The sequence below is a fragment of the Chrysochloris asiatica genome, unplaced genomic scaffold (genome assembly GCF_000296735.1).
Source record: "Chrysochloris asiatica unplaced genomic scaffold, ChrAsi1.0 scaffold00243, whole genome shotgun sequence".
Lineage (NCBI taxonomy): Eukaryota > Metazoa > Chordata > Mammalia > Afrosoricida > Chrysochloridae > Chrysochloris > Chrysochloris asiatica.
This window is the reverse complement of record NW_006408761.1, coordinates 3,310,137-3,310,418: the sequence shown is the minus strand read 5'-3', so window position 1 is coordinate 3,310,418 and position 282 is coordinate 3,310,137.

Sequence of the window (282 nt, the reverse complement as noted above, 5' to 3'; positions counted from 1 at the left end):
AGGTCAAATTCTGGTTCTCGTGCAGTTGTTTTAATTTTCATGAGCTTCAGCCTAAACTTTCATATGAGCAATTGATGGTCTGCTCCACAGTCTGTCCCTGGCCATTTTTATTTATTTATTTATTTTGACTGATTATATAGTACTTTTCCACCATATTTCTACAAATGTACTCAATTTGATTTCTGTGTATTCCATATGGTGAGGTCCATGTGTATAGTCTTACAATGAAAAAGCCACTGGTCTTTCACAAAATTCTATTATGTGATCTCCAGCATTGTTTCT